Here is a 12,574-nt window from a genome sequence, read left to right on the forward strand (position 1 = left end):
CCAGTAGACCAAACAGGAAGGTCCATCTATACAGGACTCCATTATCTCTCAGTGCTTTGGTGATAGTGTGCAGTTTGCGAAGCTTGTTCAGTGTAGTTGGGGATAGGTCTGGAAGACCAGGAGGTTGACGCCTTCAAAGATGTTGGTAGGGGAATTCTCAGTGATTTGACACAAAGTTTCTTTTATCCTGAAATAGTAGAAGCGTATTATTATTACGTCTCGAGGAGACTCCTCTGCTTGGGGCCTTGCTCGTAGTACCCTGTGACAGCGATTAAAGCTGCAGCTCAGCCTCAGATTTATCTGGGAGCACTGTGGACTGCCATCTCGCAATGAAATCCTCCACGTCAGTAATTGTTTCTGGGATAGCCCTTATCCTAATGTTGTTTCTCCGATCTCGGTTTTCTGCGTCTTCCTGTTTCTCTGCTATCTAATACTAAGAAAAAGCTGGGGGTGGGGGAAGGGAGAGAGGGTACCCTCGCAACAGCTAAGAATATGTTCTGTGGTGCTTTTATCTGGGGTAAATATGAACTAATACTTGTGAGAGAAAAGGACCCCAATGGAAAGCACTCAAACAGATGCACAATATACTGCACCGACACACTTTATTCGAGCAAATACCCGGTATGTACCTGGCAGATACCTGGAATGCGCCACTCCTAACCTCTGACAAGCCCCGTTGCATTTGCCTTCCCAGCCTGGGTTCATGCCTGGCTGATGGGCGGCTGATCTGTTAAATGATAATGATTAGGATTTAATAGGCTGCAATGCTTCGCGTGTCTACCAGATGGCATAAATTCATGAATTGTAATGCAGTTTATATATATATACTGTGCAGTATTGCAGCCAGCGGGAATAAAATGCTTCAATCCCTGCTTGGAAAATAACTCAATGTACTCGGGCAGAAAACAGTCACAAACCTCAATACACCCGGGTATACCCGAATTCGTGGGACTAGCCAAGCTCGAATAAAGTGTGTCGCCAGTGTACACAGAACAAGAGGGAGTGTATGTGTTGATATGTGATATGTACACGTTAAAACCCATTTATTGGAGTCATAACTCAATATTAAAATAAAATAGGACGCTAAGTACCCAGATAATTGAGACTCAATAGAGCCAAAAAAGCGCAGCGAAAGTAAAAAGTACCAGGTCTCAAGTGTATAGTGTAGGCTACTCCCCTTGATGATATGTGCAGGGTAGAGCCAGATGTAATCAGTACCTCCTGGAAACTTTGTCCATAAGTAATTGGTCACAGGTACAGCCACTTGTGGCTATCCGTAGTCTAGCCCAAAGGTCGTAGTGAGTGGTATATATATATATATATATATATATATATATATATATATATATATATATATATATATATATATATATATACCACGTCACCAGGTATATACAGGTAAGTAGAACAGGTGAGTATTTACTGTAGTAAGCTCCCAAGGGACAGGCTATAATTACCAGTAATAAGGTAATCTAGATCAGCAGGTCGCTGCTATAATCCCTGGGTGGTGTTAACAAGTCAAGCCACCATAAGAGTGTAAAGACACTCACACACACTCACTAAATTATACCTTAATGCAGATATCTTGATGGATGTACCTGCTGTACACAAGTGACCATAAGTCCAGGTAGGTAGAAAAAATATTGTAGTACACAAGTAGTGTCTACATACACTCGGGAACAATAAAAACACGAGAGAAGCTGGTAGCATAAAAAGGCAGGCACCGTGCTTCTGCTCTATGGCTGTATACACACTGGCTAATGCTTAGTGTTATCAGAACATACACGGTTGCTGCTCTATTAATCAAGTCACAAGCTCATTGCTTTGAACAAACTCTCTGTTAGGGAGTTAGTATGGGTGCAGGGAGCGCTCCGATCACGAGCGTTAGTCCCGCCCCTTTGACGTAATGACGTCACTGCCAACGTACGTTTCGCTTAGGCAAAAGCTTTCTTGTTCTGTGTATATTGTACATCTGTTGGAGTGCTCTCCATTGGGGTCCTTTTCTCTCACAAGTATTGTTTCTCTGCTATGCCTGATAGTTGTGGCTTAAGGTAGGTGGGGGTTTTCTCATTTTTACAAACTGCTTTTATTGTAGCATCTATCTTCCTCTCCAGTTCGTCAGTTGGGTCACCTGTGGCGTTAATGTCCTTTCGGAGCTCATGTATCTCTGATTGAAATAATGACTTCAAATCCCTCGCAAACTGATTTAAGTAGTTTTTCAGCTCGCTTCTGGTGACTAAGTCACCAGTGTACAGTATATACAAGTCTTCTGACTGTTATATTACATTGTGGGTGTTTTTAAGGTTGACACCAGTTTACTCTATCTTTTCCTATTGCACAACTTCAAATGTTGTCTTAAACATTTATTATGTCTTTTCTTAGTGAATAAAAAGGTACAGCTAATTTTTTATGACCTCTTTTAGATCTGGTTTTTGGGCCTCTTGCTTTTGCTGCTACAGCTGGTACTGAGGTTCCAGCTGGTGACACAGTAGTTGATCGTGGCACAGAAGCCGTCGGTGCCACAGCAATAGGTATTTGCCTGGCATCCACTTGTGGGACCCGACAGAACAATCTTGGCCTGTTTTGTACTGGTACAGTTGCAGGGATTATGTGGTGTTTCAGGCTTCCCTGCATGGACCTGCTCCACTCCTCCCAGAATGTCCTTGCTATAAAATGCTGCTAATTTGGTGTAAATTAGCAGCTATGCTCTCATTAGCTTTTATTTGTTTCCCCTGGTATTCCAGCTGCTTTTGGAGTATTTATTTAAAACATTTTCTAACGCGCTACTCACCAAGAAACTCAGTACTAGAGCGAGTGTGGGAATTTAGGGAGGACACCCATCCCAGACCTACAACAGTGACATACCGAAATAAAAAATAGCGGAACAACAAGGAAGACCAACAAAGGGGGAGAAACATGAACGAGAGCAGGAAAGCTGGCTGCCATGGTATTAGGTCTGTTTGTCAGGCTATGTTTAAAAAGGAAGTTATTTCATTGCTTCCTGGTGTCTTAAAGCAACAGAGAGCTTATTCCACAGTCTTGGGGAGGTTCTTGAAAAAGCTCTTCCTCCAGATTTATTGACCTTAAACTGAGGCTCAATCAGTTGAGGGGCAATGGCAGATCTGAGAGCCCAATTGGGGTGTTACAGATTAGACATTTGTGACGGTAAGGGAAGCTAGTCCATGGATATCCTTAAAGGTAGGGGTCAAGGTCTTAAAATGAACACTTTGTTCCACTGAGAGCCAGTGCAGATCTTGTAATACTGATGAGATGTGGTGTCTCCTTGCCTGCTATAAGCTGTGACATTTTGCACCAACTGCAGGGCTTTGATATTATGTTTTTCGAGACCCATCAACAGAGAATTAGCAAAATACAGCTTGGACAGGACCAAGGACTGTGCTACTAGCTGTACATTGGTTTTTGAGAGAAACACTTTAATTTGTCTCTACCGATGGCTTTGGAAGTAACAGTTTTTCACAATATCTGCAATATGAGGCTGATCAATTATGTTTTTGTCAAAAATAGCTCCAAGGCTTTTCATCTTCTCTTTCCTTGGAATGGCAGAATTATTGATTTTTAGGTAATTGAAGGCATTACTCATAGCATATGTTTATGCTTTAGGGCCTATCAGGAGCAGCTCGGATTTAGATTCATTAAGATATAGCCAGTTCAATGCCATCCAATTAGAGATGTCACTAAGGCAATTATACAGACCGGTCACCGTGATGATAGGATCATTGGAAATGTCTGACATCAACTGGATATCATCCACGTACTGATGGAACTGAATTTGTTTTCTCCAAATAATGTCCCCCAGGCTTTAACATATATCTTCAATAGAACTGGGGAGATGACAGATCCGTGAGGGATGCCACAAATAAGCAGGATTGTGTTTGAAGAATTCTCTTAGAAGGTGATTTTCTGGCTACGGTCACTAAGACAGAGCAGTCCAGCACGTTACTGTACCTCTCAACCCAACATCCAATTTAAGTCTGAGGGAGCGTTTCTTTAATATAAGTGAAATGAATGCTTCCTTTTGGAGGGAGGGTTTCTTTAATAGAGGTGAAATGAACGCTTCCTTTAGAGAAGTATGTAGCATGAAAGGGGCAAGCTCTAATACAGCTTCATTTATTAGCCAGGCCGGACAGGGGTCCCTTGGACAGCTAGGTGATTTGTTCCCACTGATCGTGATAAGGAGCTCGTCCATGATGATAAATCGGAAGGTGCTCCTTAGTTGGTTCGACTGTGAAAATCTCAGGTTTGTGAGTTGATAGTTGTGTGTGTTTTGAGACTTTGGAGCAGAAGGCCTGTTGAAAAGGATGTGGTGGAATTTCTAAAGGACTAGAGGTTTTGTTTAAGCATTGCTGTCTGCCAATTTTTCTTTTATGGCTTTTTGATCTTCTGCAACAGCTCTTTTAATTTGCATTCATTCACAGTGATAGATATTTTGATGTTGAAAAAAATATATGAATCTGCCTAATCTGTAGGTTCATTGTCCACTTCAATCCCTGCAACTTCAACAGGTCATACATGGACACAGGCTGGCTGTGTTTGTTCCACAATGGGCTATTCAGCCAGATGAAGGACTCATCCCTCTGCTCATATTCCTCCATATTTTCAGACCCACTATTGAGCATTGGGGACATGTGTGCTGCAAACGATATGGGAAACTAATACTGTGAAGCTTCCAATGAAGCGCCTGGTCAATCAAACGTAAGACAAAATCAGGTGAGATAAAACGAGGGAGAAAACAGCGCAATCTGGAGACCAGAACCATTGCAAAAATGTTAATATCGGAACTTGAAAAACTACTGTATATTAGCCAGTAGTTAGGGTCTTTTCCTTCCTTTGGCATACCTAACACCGTGGCTTTCAACATGTTACGAGGGGAAAGAAAAACCCTTTAACAGAGAGACACAGTTGAACAAGATTGGTAATAAAGGCATTGCTTTTTTACAGTAGCAATTGCTAAAGCCATCAGTGTCCAGGGCCTTGTTTGGTTTCAAAGTCTTCATTGTTAATAAGATTCCCTCGTCTATTAATAATCTTGCCTCATTTAGACATAGAATACTACTTTTCGTTACATAATTGGGGTCTGAACATCGTTAGATGTTTGTTCATTGGACAACAAAGAGATATTGTAGAGTATGAGTAATAATTCGCAAACTCTTCCTCTATTTCTTAAGGGAGCCAAGATATATTACAGCTTTTCATATCAATGAAACAATAAATCTTTGCTATTTTGTTTGAATCCATGTCTGGAGGCCAAGAGACAGTTAGCTTTATTACCTTCTCCATAATATAAAATGTTGGGCCACCTCACAGTGTTCTAGGCTGTTTCAGCGTAAAGCAGGTTAATCTTACTTCTAAGCAAGATGATTTGCCTATTTAGCTTTTACCTGAAGATCTGCCAGCAAGATCTTGAATTCTAAGATTGTAACAGCCTGTAAGACCATCTCATGAATGTGAATGCAGAGCCATTTAGTTAAAATGATCTTTTAATAGCCCTGATATCTAAAAGGCAACCTCCAGGATATTTAAAAGAGAGGGCTGATGTACTTGTCAGATGCCACCTTCGCTGAAGTTCTCCAATACCGTAGTAATAGGAGCATGGTCAGACCAAGTTATTAGGTCAAAAAAATAAATGGATCAAAGGAGGTAGCATATTTTGTCATACAAATAAAAATAGTCAATTCTGTAGTATGATGAATGCCTAGGGGAGACATGTGTTTAATCCTTATCCATGGGAAGAAGGTGTCTCCAGAAATCTATTAAAAGATTTGCTTTTAGGAACTTTACTAAGGTTTACTGTGATTGGAAAGAATCCAAAAGTTCTGAATTAGTATTAAGGTCAAAATTAAAATCACCTCCAATATAAAGAGAACCCATGATGCTATTCTTTATAAAAAAAAAACTTTGATTAGGTTCATAAAAATTACAAATGTTACTTCAGTATCCCTGATTCTGCCCCCAACTATAGTAAATCTTCCATTCTTATCAGCATAGATAGACCGTTTTTAAAAGGGCCATTATTACTAACTAAAATAACAACTTATTTTTTAATATCAGTTTATGCTAAGGAATCATGATTGTAATGTCTAATGAGTAGTCTGGGTTTCCTTGTGTTCTAATGTGAGACCCATGAACAAACAGAATATGCTGATTCTAAGAAACAGAAATCAAGGAGGGATGGGGAAGAAAAAATAAAAGGGATGAAAAAAAGGAACAAAAAAAGATACCAAACAAGGTTAAAGAGGTATAACACAAAAACCTAGGGAACTACAGTAACCTCAGACATTTGACTCACCATCTTCAGCTACAACAGTTTGTCTTAGACCTAGAGCCATTAGATAAAAAAAGGAAAGCAAAGATGGAGAAAAAAAGTCAGATTTTCAGGTGGTGGAAACAAAGACAATATAGGTATGAAGAAGTTGTACATGCTCTCCCAGAACCCAAAATTAAACAACAGTAATGTGCAGTATTAACATTTGCAGCATTAAACAAAATGTCCTTGTATTTGTGGTGCATAGAAATGATCATATCACAATGATTTTCTCCTTCCACGTTTCTGAGCTTGATGGCTCTGTGGGCCCAGCCCAATCCTAGTTTTTTGGGAGGTAGGTCAGAAACCAATGAGTGAAGTAAGGTTCTTCAGGCATGTTACCGATACGGAGCTTGATCTTCTTAGCTGTTTTCAGCTTCTTCTTAGGATTCTTGGAGTTGAGCTATCAAAAAATGAAAGTTCTACAGAACTGCGAGCTGAAATTACATCATTAATTTTGTTTGCCAAGGTGTCGCCTAGACCCAATATTTCCCTTCACATTTCATACAGAGCTTTATCTCCCAATGAACTGAGGTTTGCATACAATACTTTTGAGGAGTCTATTTAGATCATCCTTTATTGGTGTAAAGCCCTTACAGATATAGCTCGTTGGTTTCTCCCTCTGTCCCCCATGAATTCTGCACGTAAACCCATCCCGCGCAGCGATATGGTGCGAGATGGTCCTCAGCAGACATAATGGCCCATCGTATTAACACAGTGGGGGTCCCTGTGTTTGAATGGGACTCCCGCTGTGTGAATCCTACAGGGTTCCTTGTTCTCTGTAAGAGGCGAGATAGATAAATCAGTCACTCTACCTGTGCGCCTCTAACAGGCGATCGCAGGACTTTTATTTTATTTTAATAATACAGTATTGTTGCAGGGGATCTCCGTAGCTGAACCACATTGATTTTAGGTCCAGGGACCCCCTGTTTCCCGAGTTACAGGTCCTGTTATGGGGTGCCGGTATGCCGTCCAGCAGCCATGTTTAAATTCTCCTGCGTCACGTGACCGGGACATTTAAATGCATATGAGATACCGGCACCCCATACCGGGGCCTGTATCTTGGGAAGCAGTGGGTCCCCAGACCAAAAATCAATGTGTTCCAGCTCCGGAGACCCTGCTATGTTATTAAAATAAAAGCAGTGTCATTACCGTAGCAGCTAACTGCTAAGTCAATTAATGGATTAAGGTGGAGTACCAGGTATATTAGGGGCAGAGGGGGTGAGTGAAAGGGGTATTGCCCCAGGGTGGGTAGTTAGGCCCTTGGGTGGGCAGTGGGATGGGTTAACCCCTTCATCACCTGTAAGTTGTCACAAATTTACTACAACCAATAGGGTGACCCCCAATCCTATTGGTTCTAGTACCATATGATGACAGCCATTTTGGTTTTGGTGACATCATTTTAAAGGGAAAGGAAGCAGAGCTTTTCTGATTGGCTGGCTTCCCTCCCTTTTGATGCTTAGAAAAAAAACACCTGTCACATTGGCTGGGTACCATTTGTCAGTCAAATGTGACTTCACACACTTTATATAAGGGCTGTGCAGTCCCATTTGATGCCAAGAAGCTGCAGAGGCAATATCTCCCCCCAATTGGATTCTAATGGACTGTACGGATGAAGATGGATGAAGATGAAGTAGAAGATAAAGAAGAAAGTAGACCCCCGTTTGGATTTCAATTAAAAGATAAAGATAAAGAAGAAAATAACTTAACTGAAGACGTGGCTGTTGTGGAGTATGGCTTCTTTGGCTGAGAGCTTCCAGAAAACCCTGGAATCGGAGGGTGAAGACATCTAAAGGAAAAAAGAATGTAAGTTATTTTAATTTTTCAGGTTTTTTCATTGTACTTTTTAATTGAAATTTTTTTCATTGCCCATTGATTGCCATTGACTGACAGAGTGACAGACCATGCCCAACGGGCATTGGTGTGGCACTGTGCCAATCAATTGGTTTATTGTAAAAAAAAAATTAATGGAAATTGAATGTGTTTTTAATTTGAAGCTTGTTTTTGAGATTGGCAGGTTGCATATTGACTGGCATAGTGACAACTCATGCCCATAGGGCATGGGTGTGCCACTGTGTCAATCAATTGGTTTATTGGCCTTTTTTTGTTTAAAATTGAATGTCTTTGAAATGTGATGCCTCTTTTTGGGATTTGCAGGCGGGATGCATATTGACTGGCATAGTGGCAACAGTGTGCCACTGTGCCAATCAATGGATAGAGGAGTTGGTGGTAGGGTGCTGGGGAGGGTGTCTAGGTCTTCCTTGTGGGTTGCGGGAGGGGGGGGTAAACCCCTTAATTACCTTGGTTGTTAATAACCACTAAGGTGATCAAGGGGTTACTGGCCAGTAGTTATTTATTTTATTTTATTGTTGGTGCCCACTGAAGAAGAGGAAGATGAGGAGTATGAGCATGGCATTCATCCTGGAAGGGGTAAGTAGAACTTTAATTTACTACTGTTTATTCTGGCTGGTTAATGTTTTGGTTATGTTTTATGTTTTTAATGGACAAATAAGCTATTATCCAGTTATATGGATTTGCCCATTGCTGTATTGTATGGGGTGGGGAGTTCAATGTATTTTATTGATGCTTTGTATTGTAATATTTATTGGGGGTAGAGGGATTGAGTGAAGGGGTAGTTGCCCCAGGGTGGGTAGTTAGGCCTCTCAGGTGGGCAGTGGGAGGGGTTAACCCTATAATTACCATAGTGTTACTACCGCTAAGGTTATGAAGGGTTTAACCCCTCCCACTGCCCACCCGAGAGGCCTAACCACCCACCCTGTGGCAATTACCCCCTTCACTCACCCCTTCTGCCCCTAATAAACCTGGTAGTCTGCCATAACCCCTTAATTGCCTTAGCGGTTAGCCGCTAAGGTAATAAAGCTGCTGTTATGTTATTTTGATAACATAGTACTGTAGTAGGGGGTCTTCAGAGCTGAACCGCATTGATTTTAGGTCCGGGGACCCCCGCTTCGCGATATAGGCCCTGGTATGGGATGCTGGTATCTCCCATGCGTTTAAATGTCCCGTCCCCCTGTTGTGGGAAAATTTAAACATGGCCACCGGACGGCATACCGGCACCCCATAACGGGGCCTGTAACTCGGGAAGCAGGGGGTCCCTGGATCCAAAATCAATGCGGTTCAGCTACGGAGACCCCCTGCTACAATACTGTATTATTAAAATAAAATAAAAGTCCTGCGATCGCCTGTTAGAGGTGCACAGGTAGAGTGACTGATTTGGTCTATCTCTTACTGCGCGTCTCTTACAGACAGCTGGAACCCGGTAGGATTCACACAGCAGGGTCCCCCGCTGTGTTAATCCAATGGGCCATTAAGTCTCCTGAGGACCGTCTCGCTGCGCGGGATGGGGTTAATCGGGGTTATGTCGAAAAATCTAAAGGCTAGACGGAGAAACCAACAGGATATATCTGTATGTTCAGAGTCAGATTCTGCATCTGAACTATGTATGGAAGAGGAAGTAGCTGGAGGAACTCTTTGGGAAGCATTTATTTTGATAAATGTAGAGACTTCACTTCCTCCTAATTTTTTGGGATCCATGGCTTCCTTTGACTTAATAGAGACCATGATTAATTGTAATGTAGTTATTGTAAGTATAAGCCTACCTATTTAACCTACAATTTTCTTTCTACTTTATGCATATAGGTATGACCACATTTGCAGTAGAAATTAGCTTTAATGTAATATACTGAAAGTATTATTATTGCAAGTTTACTAATAGAATACCTGATTGCAGCTTAGAATTGCTCTGTATGAATTATTTCTTTAGTTCATATTTCACTTAGAATTGGTTAGTCTAATTATCTCCTTTTATTCATCAGTTGTGAAATCTTATACCTCATATATTTAAATAATTTGAGGTTCAGTTATCCTTCCTTCTGAGATATTTGTGGAGCCACACTACCAGCTGTTATATAATTATTTCCATTAGCTACGTTCTTCCATTAAGAGTATTTTCGAATGCTAATACAAAGAAAGAGTTCAGAATAAAATACATTCCATCCATTAGTATCATTTTGTTGCCCCCTAGTGTGACATTGAAGTAGTTGAAGTAATTTATGACAAAAACATTGCAGACTATGGGGAATATTAAATAGAGTGAGGTAACCATTATTGATTGTTCAAGTGACTATCCAATATTTGTATTATGAGGTCTGCAGATCTGCAGAGGTCTGAAGATCTGCAAAGTCTGCAGATCTGATTATTAGTGCTGTGAAAGACAGCATCAGATTAATAGTATACAGTATGCCATTATTGAATAATTCCATTACTTTCGTTTACCTTTTTTTTTATTTGCTAAATCTTGTGCTGTATTTGCACCAGTTTTGCAGCAGAGATACTTTGATAAATAGCTCCAATAGCAGGATCCCCAAGTTCAGTCCTTGAAAGCCAGCAATAGGCTAGGGCAACACAATCATGCAAGTTGCATTAGTAATAATTAGAGCTAGAATAATTAGTTATTGTGTTAATTAGAGAGAGCTTGTTTTACACCCTTTCCCTCCTCCTAAGGGAGATTTGGCTGATACGGGGGGTTATGGTGCAAACCTGTTAGGCTTACAAGAGGCCTAAGCCTCCGTGCTTGGGGAAACTTGGGTGGCTGGTACAGTGCCTCAACCCGTGAGGATCCCGAGCGTTGGCGCGATAGCCCCTCACAGGAAATGGTATACCTATATAGTATACCTCAAATAACCATAATCCAAACAACCCCATAGCACTCCCCTCAATACAATATGCACACAATAAACAATATCCAGTAGGTAACAACAACCGTAATTGTCCCCACAGTACTGATGGTGCCCTGGCACCTAGAACCCGATGTCCAATAAAACAATCCCACCCAAGGAGATATGTGAGGGCAGTGCTACCCTCCCGTGTGTAGTGTTGGTGCACATAGGTACCTTCCTGGGTACTCGTGTACACAATGGCATGCCTAAAATATTCTGCCTCTGTGATCCCAAGATGCAGGGCCTCCGACACAATCCCCTCTCGCCTTACGTTCGGTAGCACCGCACGACTGTTCCACCAGGCCTGGGGAATCCTCCGCTGAGGTTCCATCTGCTTCGCTGGTTCTTACACACTAAAGGGCAGGTCCCTTACTATGGGCCAGCCCAACAATGCTTCACTACGGTGTAAGGGGAAACTAGCTGGGGCCTACGGAGAATGGGTCTGGCCTAGTCCAGGGGCTTGACTAGCTCCCTGGACACTCCCTCTCCCTTCGCCGGCTCCGTCAGGACTGGGCACGCCACCTCCAATCCATGGAGGAAATCCTGAACAGCCAGAACCTCCTCTTCCTGAATCACCAACCACAACATGGCCGGCGCAACTCACACAAACCCTCCAGAGCGACGAGTCCACTGCCAGGGAGAAGGCAAGGGAGTGTACCTTGCTGCTAAACTTGCAAATATGGCCTGTTGGTTGCTCTTCAGGACTGAACTACAAGGTAAAAAAACTGATCTAAATTGATTTGATTTCTCCAAGAATAGTATGATTAACTTTGACTAAATTAAAATCATTGCACTTTGCATTACGGTATATGACTCTTTTCTGATTGGAATTAAACAGAATTCAGATGTCAGCCTCCAGTCCAATCAAAATGAAAAGGGTTTAGGTAGTTACTAAATGATCTATTATTGTTCTGAGTTATGGGAAGAAATGGCTGAAACTGAGGGAATTACTGATTTGCTGTTTATTGCAAGTCACTTCCACAATTCATAATATTATTTATTGTTCATTATAGGAGCACAGTTTATTATCTGTGATTGAACAAAAGGGATAAGTGAACAGTGGAGGCAATGAGTGGTGTACAAGTGTCAGTCACACACACATAGATGCTAAAAGAAGCAATAAAGTTGACAAGCATGTTGTGTTGCTACTGGCTCCCATAACCCTGAACCACTCCACAATCCCCTTAACTAAGCTATAAAAGTGGAGGTCAAGTATATCCTGTAATTTGCAATAATCTCAATATATACTCTAGTAGTTGCTAAGTAGGCACAGCTGCTACTAAACTAATTTGATGGCCTATGTCAACTTGAACATCAATGTGTCAAACCTTATCGCCCTCTTCCTCATATAAAGTAATATTTTATAGTGGTAATTACAATTCAAAGACACAAAGGGGGCTACGTAATGGAATCTAGTTACCCATGGCAATTGACTTCATTTAGAACCTATTATTTATACACATAGTCATGGGTATTATCGGCTGCTGCAACCTCTGGATTTCACCATGCGGTT

The 12,574-nt window shown here is 41.5% G+C and overlaps 1 long non-coding RNA gene across 1 annotated transcript in view; it reads left to right on the forward strand.

Moving 5' to 3' along the window:
• The first annotated feature begins 11,388 nt into the window (after window positions 1–11,388).
• Window positions 11,389–12,574, forward strand: part of LOC142495100 (uncharacterized) — a 168,149-nt gene continuing 166,963 nt past the window's right edge. The window contains exon 1 of the long non-coding RNA XR_012801659.1: window positions 11,389–11,777. This is a non-coding gene — a long non-coding RNA (uncharacterized LOC142495100). The remainder of the gene's footprint in view (window positions 11,778–12,574) is intronic.

Source organism: Ascaphus truei, chromosome 5, assembly GCF_040206685.1.
Source record: "Ascaphus truei isolate aAscTru1 chromosome 5, aAscTru1.hap1, whole genome shotgun sequence".
In the NCBI taxonomy this organism is placed as follows: domain Eukaryota; kingdom Metazoa; phylum Chordata; class Amphibia; order Anura; family Ascaphidae; genus Ascaphus; species Ascaphus truei.